Consider the following 9,292-nt stretch of genomic DNA (forward strand, 5'->3'; position numbering starts at 1 on the left):
GAATGTCTCTCAGTCTAGGGATGCCTCCCTCAGGCAGTGTTATTACAGCTGAATGTCTCTCAGTCTAGGGATGCCTCCCTCAGGCAGTGTTATTACAGCTGAATGTCTCTCAGTCTAGGGATGCCTCCCTCAGGCAGTGTTATTACAGCTGAATGTCTCTCAGTCTAGGGATGCCTCCCTCAGGCAGTGTTATAACAGCTGAATGTCTCTCAGTCTAGGGATGCCTCCCTCAGGCAGTGTTATTACAGCTGAATGTCTCTCAGTCTAGGGATGCCTCCCTCAGGCAGTGTTATTACAGCTGAATGTCTCTCAGTCTAGGGATGCCTCCCTCAGGCAGTGTTATTACAGCTGAATGTCTCTCAGTCTAGGGATGCCTCCCTCAGGCAGTGTTATTACAGCTGAATGTCTCTCAGTCTAGGGATGCCTCCCTCAGGCAGTGTTATTACAGCTGAATGTCTCTCAGTCTAGGGATGCCTCCCTCAGGCAGTGTTATTACAGCTGAATGTCTCTCAGTCTAGGGATGCCTCCCTCAGGCAGTGTTATAACAGCTGAATGTCTCTCAGTCTAGGGATGCCTCCCTCAGGCAGTGTTATAACAGCTGAATGTCTCTCAGTCTAGGGATGCCTCCCTCAGGCAGTGTTATTACAGCTGAATGTCTCTCAGTCTAGGGATGCCTCCCTCAGGCAGTGTTATTACAGCTGAATATCTCTCAGTCTAGGGATGCCTCCCTCAGTCAGTGTTATTACAGCTGATTGTCTCTCAGTCTAGGGATGCCTCCCTCAGACAGTGTTATTACAGCTGAATGTCTCAGTCTAGGGATGCCTCCCAAATGGTGCCCTGTCCCCTGTACAGCTGAATGTGAACTAGGGATTTAGCACAAGCTGAATGTCTCAGTCTGGATGCCCAGGCAGTGTTATTAAGCTGAATGTCTCAGTCTAGGGATGCCTCCCTCAGGAATAAGCCTGCTGAATGTCTGTGTCTAGGGATGCTCCCTCAGGCAGTGTTAATACTGAATGTCCTCTGTGGGCTTAGGCCAGCTCTCTCAGTTTAGGATGCCTTATATACAGCTGAATGTCCCAGTCTAGGGATGCCTCCTTCATAGCACTAAGCTGAATGTCTCAGTCTAGGTCCCCTAGGCAATGGATGAAAGACCATCTAGGGATGCCTCCCTCAGGCAGGTGAACAGTTCAGGAGATACCTGTTCCTACACTGCTGAGAGGTAGTGACTGTTAAGGTAACACCGCTGAGAGGTAGAGACTGTTAAGATAACACCGCTGAGAGGTAGAGACTGTTAAGATAACACCGCTGAGAGGTAGAGACTGTTAAGATAACGCCGCTGAGAGGTAGAGCACTGTTAAGATAACGCCAGTCTAGGGATGGTAGAGACTGTTAAGATAATGCAGTTCAGCTGAGAGGTAGAGACTGTTAAGGGATAACACCGCTGAGAGGTAGAGACTGTTAAGATAACGCCGCTAGAGACTGTTAAGATAATGAGGTAGAGACTGTTAAGATAACTGAATGTCCGCTGAGAGGTAGAGACTGTTAAGATAATGCCGCTGAGAGGTAGAGACTGTTAAGATAACACCGCTGAGAGGTAGAGACTGTTAAGATAACGCCGCTGAGAGGTAGAGACTGTTAAGATAACGCCGCTGAGAGGTAGAGACTGTTAAGATAACACCGCTGAGAGGTAGAGACTGTTAAGATAACACCGCTGAGAGGTAGAGACTGTTAAGATAATGTCTCAGCTGAGAGGTAGAGACTGTTAAGATAACGTCCGCTGAGAGGTAGAGACTGTTAAGATAACGCCGCTGAGAGGTAGAGACTGTTAAGATAACGCCGCTGAGAGGTAGAGACTGTTAAGATAACGCCGCTGAGAGGTAGAGACTGTTAAGATAACGCCGCTGAGAGGTAGAGACTGTTAAGATAACGCCGCTGAGAGGTAGAGACTGTTAAGATAACGCCGCTGAGAGGTAGAGACTGTTAAGATAATGTCCGCTGAGAGGTAGAGACTGTTAAGATAACGCCGCTGAGAGGTAGAGACTGTTAAGATAACGCCGCTGAGAGGTAGAGACTGTTAAGATAACTCCGCTGAGAGGTAGAGACTGTTAAGATAACGCCGCTGAGAGGTAGAGACTGTTAAGATAACGCCGCTGAGAGGTAGAGACTGTTAAGATAACGCCGCTGTTATTACAGCTGAATGTCTCAGAAGAGGTAGAGACTGTTAAGATAACGCCGCTGAGAGGTAGAGACTGTTAAGATAACGCCGCTGAGAGGTAGAGACTGTTAAGATAACGCCGCTGAGAGGTAGAGACTGTTAAGATAACGCCGCTGAGAGGTAGAGACTGTTAAGATAACGCCGCTGAGAGGTAGAGACTGTTAAGATAACGCCGCTGAGAGGTAGAGACTGTTAAGATAACGCCGCTGAGAGGTAGAGACTGTTAAGATAACACCGCTGAGAGGTAGAGACTGTTAAGATAACACCGCTGAGAGGTAGAGACTGTTAAGATAACGCCGCTGAGAGGTAGAGACTGTTAAGATAACGCCGCTGAGAGGTAGAGACTGTTAAGATAACACCGCTGAGAGGTAGAGACTGTTAAGATAACGCCGCTGAGAGGTAGAGACTGTTAAGATAACGCCGCTGAGAGGTAGAGACTGTTAAGATAACGCCGCTGAGAGGTAGAGACTGTTAAGATAACGCCGCTGAGAGGTAGAGACTGTTAAGATAACACCGCTGAGAGGTAGTCGCTGTTAAGATAACACCGCTGAGAGGTAGTCGCTGTTAAGATAACACCGCTGAGAGGTAGTCGCTGTTAAGATAACACCGCTGAGAGGTAGTCGCTGTTAAGATAACACCGCTGAGAGGTAGTCGCTGTTAAGATAACACCGCTGAGAGGTAGAGCTGTTAAGATAACACCGCTGAGAGGTAGAGACTGTTAAGATAACACCGCTGAGAGGTAGTCGCTGTTAAGATAACACCGCTGAGAGGTAGTCGCTGTTAAGATAACACCGCTGAGAGGTAGTCGCTGTTAAGATAACACCGCTGAGAGGTAGTCGCTGTTAAGATAACACCGCTGAGAGGTAGTCGCTGTTAAGATAACACCGCTGAGAGGTAGTCGCTGTTAAGATAACACCGCTGAGAGGTAGTCGCTGTTAAGATAACACCGCTGAGAGGTAGTCGCTGTTAAGATAACACCGCTGAGAGGTAGTCGCTGTTAAGATAACACCGCTGAGAGGTAGTACTGTTAAGATAACCTGCTGAGAGCTGTTAAGATAACGCCGCTGAGAGGTAGAGCTGTTAAGATAACGCCGCTGAGAGGTAGAGACTGTTAAGATAACGCCGCTGAGAGGTAGAGACTGTTAAGATAACGCCGCTGAGAGGTAGAGACTGTTAAGATAACGCCGCTGAGAGGTAGAGACTGTTAAGATAACGCCGCTGAGAGGTAGAGACTGTTAAGATAACGCCGCTGAGAGGTAGAGACTGTTAAGATAACGCCGCTGAGAGGTAGAGACTGTTAAGATAACGCCGCTGAGAGGTAGAGACTGTTAAGATAACGCCGCTGAGAGGTAGAGACTGTTAAGATAACACCGCTGAGAGGTAGTGACTGTTAAGATAACACCGCTGAGAGGTAGAGACTGTTAAGATAACACCGCTGAGAGGTAGAGACTGTTAAGATAACACCGCTGAGAGGTAGTGACTGTTAAGATAACACCGCTGAGAGGTAGAGACTGTTAAGATAACACCGCTGAGAGGTAGAGACTGTTAAGATAACACCGCTGAGAGGTAGAGACTGTTAAGATAACACCGCTGAGAGGTAGAGACTGTTAAGATAACGCCGCTGAGAGGTAGAGACTGTTAAGATAACGCCGCTGAGAGGTAGAGACTGTTAAGATAACACCGCTGAGAGGTAGAGACTGTTAAGATAACGCCGCTGAGAGGTAGAGACTGTTAAGATAACGCCGCTGAGAGGTAGAGACTGTTAAGATAACACCGCTGAGAGGTAGAGACTGTTAAGATAACACCGCTGAGAGGTAGAGACTGTTAAGATAACGCCGCTGAGAGGTAGAGACTGTTAAGATAACGCCGCTGAGAGGTAGAGACTGTTAAGATAACGCCGCTGAGAGGTAGAGACTGTTAAGATAACACCGCTGAGAGGTAGAGACTGTTAAGATAACACCGCTGAGAGGTAGAGACTGTTAAGATAACACCGCTGAGAGGTAGAGACTGTTAAGATAACGCCGCTGAGAGGTAGTCGCTGTTAAGGGAAGGTACTCACACCAGGCAGCCCACAATAACCACTGGTCGGTTTAAAAGAAGCTGACAGGTTTAGTTTTGTTCCTGTATTTCATGGGAATTTTCACAAGTTCACTGATCTGAGGTCAGTTCTGGGTGTGTGCTTGTACTCCTTTGTGTGTCAGTACAAGTGATGTGAGGCCTTCTGGTTTGTTCAGGTCTTAACCCTTTACTGGTCGGACAACAGAGCAAATGCCAGTATCCTGTTTCCATGGACCTAGTGCATCAGACAGTCTGGATGTGTCCCTTTTAGGGTGCCATCTGGGACGCAGTTTCCCTGTCAGTCTGTCAACTGTAATTATGATGAAGTTGGTGCTGGTCTGCTCTGCTCTGCTAGATTAATGGTATCTGGACGCATCTCAGCTGGGCTTGTGGAGTTCTCTAGACTAATGGTATCTGGACTCATCTCAGCTGGGCTGGTGGAGTTCTCTAGACTAATTGTATCTGGACTCATCTCAGCTGGGCTGGTGGAGTCCTCTAGACTAATGGTATCTGGACTCAGCTGGGCTGGTGGAGTTCTCTAGACTAATGATATCTGGACTCATCTCAGCTGGGCTGGTGGAGTTCTCTAGACTAATGGTATCTGGACTCATCTCAGCTGGGCTGGTGGAGTCCTCTAGACTAATGGTATCTGGACTCATCTCAGTTGTGCTGGTGGAGTTCTCTAGACTAATGGTATCTGGACTCATCTCAGCTGGGCTGGTGGAGTCCTCTGGACTCATCTCAGCTGGGCTGGTGGAGTTCTCTAGACTAATGGTATCTGGACTCATCTCAGCTGGGCTGGTGGAGTTCTCTAGACTAATGGTATCTGGACTCATCTCAGCTGGGCTGGTGGAGTTCTCTAGACTAATGGTATCTGGACTCATCTCAGCTGGGCTGGTGGAGTTCTCTAGACTAATGGTATCTGGACTCATCTCAGCTGGGCTGGTGGAGTTCTCTAGACTAATGGTATCTGGACTCATCTCAGCTGGGCTGGTGGAGTTCTCTAGACTAATGGTATCTGGACTCATCTCAGCTGGGCTGGTGGAGTTCTCTAGACTAATGGTATCTGGACTCATCTCAGCTGGGCTGGTGGAGTTCTCTAGACTAATGGTATCTGGACTCATCTCAGCTGGGCTGGTGGAGTTCTCTAGACTAATGGTATCTGGACTCATCTCAGCTGGGCTGGTGGAGTTCTCTAGACTAATGGTATCTGGACTCATCTCAGCTGGGCTGGTGGAGTTCTCTAGACTAATGGTATCTGGACTCATCTCAGCTGGGCTGGTGGAGTTCTCTAGACTAATGGTATCTGGACTCATCTCAGCTGGGCTGGTGGAGTTCTCTAGACTAATGGTATCTGGACTCATCTCAGCTGGGCTGGTGGAGTTCTCTAGACTAATGGTATCTGGACTCATCTCAGCTGGGCTGGTGGAGTTCTCTAGACTAATGGTATCTGGACTCATCTCAGCTGGGCTGGTGGAGTTCTCTAGACTAATGGTACCTGGACTCATCTCAGCTGGGCTGGTGGAGTTCTCTAGACTAATGGTACCTGGACTCATCTCAGCTGGGCTGGTGGAGTCCTCTAGACTAATGGTATCTGGACTAGAGGTCGACCGATTATGATTTTTCAACGCCGATACCGTTTATTGGAGGACTAAATGGCCGATTTAAAAAATAAAAAAAGTATTTGTAATAATGACAATTACAACAATACTGAATGAACACTTTTTAACTTAATATAATACATCAATAAAATCAATTTAGCCTCAAGTAGATAATGAAACATGTTCAATTTGGTTTAAATAATGCAAAAACAAAGTGTTGGAAAGTAAAAGTGCAATATGTGCCATGTAAGAAAGCTAACGTTTAAGTTCCTTGCTCAGAACATGAGAACATATGAAAGCTGGTGGTCCCTTTTAACATGAGTCTTCAATATTCCCAGGTAAGAAGTTTTAGGTTGTAGTTATTATAGGACTATTTCCCTCTATACCGTTTGTATTTCATTAACCTTTGACTATTGGATGTTCTTATAGGCACATTAGTATTGCCAGTGTAACAGTATAGCTTCCGCCCCTCTCCTTGCTCCTCCCTGGGCTCGAACCAGCAACACAACGACAACAGCCACCACATCGAAGCAGCGTTACCCATGCAGAGCAAGGGAAACAACCACCCCAAGGCTCAGAGCGAGTAAAGTTTGAAACGCTATTAGCGCGCGCTAACTAACCAGCCATTTCACTTCGGTCACACCAGCCTCATTTCGGGAGTTGATAGGGTTGAAGTCATAAACAGCGCAATGCTTGACGCACAACAAAGAGCTGCTGGCAAAACGCACGAAAGTATTGTTTGAATGAATGTTTATTCGCCTGCTTCTGCCTACCACCGCTCAGTCAGATACTTAAATACACAGGTAGAGTCCTCTAAGCTAATGGTATCTGGACTCAGCTGGGCTGGCCTGGTAGAGTCCTCTAGGCTAATGGTATCTGGACTCAGCTGGACTGGTAGAGTCTTCTCGACTAATGGTATCTGGACTCATCTCAGCTGGGCTGGTAGAGTCCTCTAGACTAATGGTATCTGGACTCATCTCAGCTGAAAATGAGCCTCTGATCACTCGTTATTATGGTGAGTACGAAATGTTTGTTTGTCTGGAGTTTAGTAGAGGCAATTCTCTGTTCTTCTGTTGTCTCCTCCCTCAGCAGAGTGTGAGAAACCGGCTAGGTTTTGTGGCAGTGGAAATCAACTTTCTTTCTGCTTAGGCCGAACCCCCAGGCCCCGTTTCCCTCTTCACAGGAATCATGACCCTTCTCAGCAGGCTACATTTATACTGTACCAGTCATTTTTGATTTAACCTTTATTTAACTAGGCAAGCCAGTTAAGAACAAACTCTTATTTACAATGGAGGCCAAACCCGGACGACGCTGGGCCAATTGTGCGCCGCCCTATGGGACTCCCAATCACGGCCAGTTGTGATACAGCCTGGAATTGAACCATGGACTGTAGTGACGCCTCTAGCACTGAGACACAGTGCCTTAGACCGCTGCACCACTCAGGAGCCCTGAAAGTATATTTGTGCAGGTGGTGAATGAGATTGTATAGCATCACATGCAGTTTCTTTTCTTCAACAATGTACCTCATTGATCTAGATTTTTAGGGGTGGGTTGTGAGATGTAGCTCGCTAGTGTTTTTGCCACTAAATAAATATTTTGGAATTTATGCAAATGTTTCTGTCTAGAACCAGTCATTATGCTAGAATTTGCCTTACTGATGTAAAATGACATCTCTGGTACTTTTGAGACTGACTGGGTTCCAACCTGGGTCTCCTGTGCATCACAACATTGTGTTAGCCCACTGAGCTGAAGCCACTAGACGACTGAAGGATGCTGGGAGGTCTTCAAGTTGAGCCAGTTATGGTCAATGGAACGGCTTTTAAAGCTGTTCACTTTTGGAGCGTTTCTGTCTAGACCCAGTCTCTGGATGGCGGGTTTCCAAACCGCTCTCAAAACAACGTTTTGCAATATTTGTCCTTGGACGATACTTGCAGCCTGGTCTCAAAGGTGCAATTACCTTTCCTGAAATACACCTTGTGGAAGCAAACAGTAGCTATATCGCCTAGCGTTATTTAGCTTGTGTGGAAGGTCAGCAATAAGCCACTGAAGGAGTGCAAACATCTATTGAAGTGGCTGTCATCCCAACCACTTGTCTGACCCCTCTCACACCTTCTGTTCCTCTCTGGGCACAACCCACGCCAGATACAGGAAATCATGCAGGCTTGTTGTTTCTATGGATGCATCACAAATGGCACCCTATTCCCTATATAGTGCACTACTTTTGACCAGGGCCTGTGTCATCATGCCAGCTAGTGTTCAGCCTGGCCCTATGGGATGCAGCCTGTGTCATCATGCCAGCTAGTGTTCAGCCTGGCCCTATGGGATGCAGCCTGTGTCATCATGCCAGCTAGTGTTCAGCCTGGCCCTATGGGATGCAGCCTGTGTCATCATGCCAGCTAGTGTTCAGCCTGGCCCTATGGGATGCAGCCTGTGTCATCATGCCAGCTAGTGTTCAGCCTGGCCCTATGGGATGCAGCCTGTGTCATCATGCCAGCTAGTGTTCAGCCTGGCCCTATGGGATGCAGCCTGTGTCATCATGCCAGCTAGTGTTCAGCCTGGCCCTATGGGATACAGCCTGTGTCATCATGCCAGCTAGTGTTCAGCCTGGCCCTATGTAGAAAAGTCTGAAAACAAAATGTGTATAACAATAGCCCAGTTTTCTCCCATGTGATCACAATTAGATTATGTTGAATGTAGATGTTTTTGTTGTCATATGACGCCTCCTGAGAAAATATGATGCCTCATTCTGTACCCTTGGAGTTTAACCCTGACTTCAAAACAGGGCCTTCAGTGTAAACCTGACTTCAAAACAGGGCCTTCAGTGTAACCCTGACTTCAAAACAGGGCCTTCAGTGTAACGCTGACTTCAAAACAGGGCCTTCAGTGTAACGCTGACTTCAAAACAGGGCCTTCAGTGTAACCCTGACTTCAAAACAGGGCCTTCAGTGTAACCCTGACTTCAGAACAGGGCCTTCAATGTATCCCTGACTTCAAAACAGGGCATTCAGTGTAACCCTGACTTCAAAACAGGGCCTTCAGTGTAACCCTGACTTCAAAACAGGGCCTTCAGTGTAACCCTGACTTCAAAACAGGGCCTTCAGTGTCACCCTGACTTCAAAACAGGGCTTTCAGTGTAACCCTGACTTCAAAACAGGGCTTTCAGTGTAACCCTGACTTCAAAACAGGGCTTTCAGTGTAACCCTGACTTCAAAACAGGGCTTTCAGTGTAACCCTGACTTCAAAACAGGGCTTTCAGTGTAACCCTGACTTCAAAACAGGGCCTTCAGTGTAACCCTGACTTCAAAACAGGGCTTTCAGTGTAACCCTGACTTCAAAACAGGGCTTTCAGTGTAACCCTGACTTCAAAACAGGGCTTTCAGTGTAAGCCTGACTTCAAAACAGGGCTTTCAGTGTAAGC

The 9,292-nt window shown here is 47.2% G+C and overlaps 1 long non-coding RNA gene across 2 annotated transcripts; it reads left to right on the forward strand.

Moving 5' to 3' along the window:
- The first annotated feature begins 2,416 nt into the window (after window positions 1-2,416).
- LOC127924406 (uncharacterized) lies at window positions 2,417-4,222 on the forward strand. Of its 2 annotated transcripts, none has more exons than XR_008117823.1 (3): window positions 2,417-2,490; window positions 3,720-3,812; window positions 4,123-4,222. It is a non-coding gene; the product is annotated as an uncharacterized LOC127924406 (long non-coding RNA). The 2 variants fall into 2 exon arrangements; XR_008117824.1 differs by lacking the exons at window positions 2,417-2,490; window positions 4,123-4,222 and adding exons at window positions 3,604-3,688; window positions 3,968-4,061.
- The last annotated feature ends 5,070 nt before the right edge of the window (window positions 4,223-9,292 follow it).

This window comes from Oncorhynchus keta, unplaced genomic scaffold (assembly GCF_023373465.1).
Source record: "Oncorhynchus keta strain PuntledgeMale-10-30-2019 unplaced genomic scaffold, Oket_V2 Un_contig_3995_pilon_pilon, whole genome shotgun sequence".
Lineage (NCBI taxonomy): Eukaryota > Metazoa > Chordata > Actinopteri > Salmoniformes > Salmonidae > Oncorhynchus > Oncorhynchus keta.